Here is a 1,701-nt window from a genome sequence, read left to right as displayed (position 1 = left end):
CCAGAATTTATTTTATCACTTTTATCCAGTAATCAAAAGAGACGTTTGTAAATAGATTCATTACAAAAGAAAGACACAGTACGAGGGACGTTCAATAAGTAATGCCTCTGAACCACTTGCAGTTGTTTCATCTAGCTGAAATTTTGCATGTGCAATCATTTATATCTCTATAGAGTAAGTGGCAAATTACAGCTCTGAATTAATTGTGGTTTCTGATTTACAGGTGTTTGAACCGAGTCAAGTGTGAAATGGAGCCTGTTGGGTGTCGAGCAGTGATCCGGTTTTTGTATTTGAAAGGACGCACACCACGGGAGACTTTTGATGAAATGAAAGTAACTTATGGTGATGATGCCCCATCATATGACCTTGTAAAACGCTGGCATCGTGAATTCAAACATGGTCGGAACTCTGTGGAAACAGCTCCCAGATCTAGTCGCCCCCTTCTGCCATTGATGAGGCATCTGTCCGTCAAGTTGAGGCTGCCATTTTGGAAGATCGACGCATAATTATTCGCCAAATAGCCCATGAGGTCAAGATTAGTACCAGGTCTGTGGAAACTATCATTCATGACCATTTGCATATGCAAAAGGTGTCTGCCAGATGGATTCCCAGGTTGCTCACGCCTTTCCAGAAGCAAGAACGCGTCGAGTGCTCGAGGGTGAATTTGGAGATGTGCCAAGAAGATGAGTCAAAATTTTTCAAAAGACTGATTACACAGGATGAAACCTGGGTCCATCACGATGATCCAGAGACCAAATCCCAGTCAATGCAGTGGAAGCACCGTGACTCACCCCCTCCAAAGAAGGCAAGGGTGCAGCCCTCTGCTGGCAAGGTCACGCTCACAGTCTTCTGGGACCAGGACGGAGTAGTGATGACAGATTTCCTGGCAAAGGGTACCACAATTGCAGGAGCCTATTATGCTTCACTTTTGAGGAAATTAAGAGAAGTTATCAAAATCAAGAGGCGGGGCAAGATCAGCAAAGGCATCCTCCTCCTGCAGGACAACGCTCCGGTCCACAACTCGCTTGTCGCCAGATCAGAAGCACAGGCGTATGGCTATGAACTCCTCCCCATACTTTCCTGACCTTGCACCCTCTGATTTTCACCTCTTCCCAATCATGAAGTTGTTTTTGAAAGGAAAGCGTTTCCCAGATGATGCAGCCTTGATTTCTGAAGTCACGTTGAGGTTGGAGGACCAAGCTGGGTTCTTCTGCAAAAACGGTCTCCAGAGCCGCATCAAACGATGGGAGAAATGCGTAACTCTGGGTGGTTCCTATGTAGAAACAGACTAATAAGTGTGCCAAGTTTCGTTGCTCTACTGCTATGGGAAGTGGGTCAGGGGCATTACTTATTGAACGCCCCTCGTTAATGTTTTCTCTGATCATTTTCGGAAAGTGACTCACAGTAATTAGGTTGTTCCTTGCGGATCTTTTAATATGTTTAAGTTTCAGTAAGATACAAAAAATATTCGGTTGATAAACCAGATACTATTGGTGATAATTTTTAAACCATTTGGTAATACAACATTGATACATATCATTTGTGGATTCTTTTATCATTTAGCATTCGTGAAATTGTTCGTATGCCATAAAGAAGTCTACATTTACACCTTAAATTAGTTATTTAACCCATTGCTTGCCATGAGCTCCATTTGGGGATCTGCTAAAAACAGTCACACTGCTGGTTGTGTGTTGTATTTAA

This window comes from Octopus sinensis, linkage group LG19, assembly GCF_006345805.1.
Source record: "Octopus sinensis linkage group LG19, ASM634580v1, whole genome shotgun sequence".
Classification (NCBI taxonomy): Eukaryota; Metazoa; Mollusca; class Cephalopoda; order Octopoda; family Octopodidae; genus Octopus; species Octopus sinensis.
This window is presented reverse-complemented; position numbering follows the sequence as displayed.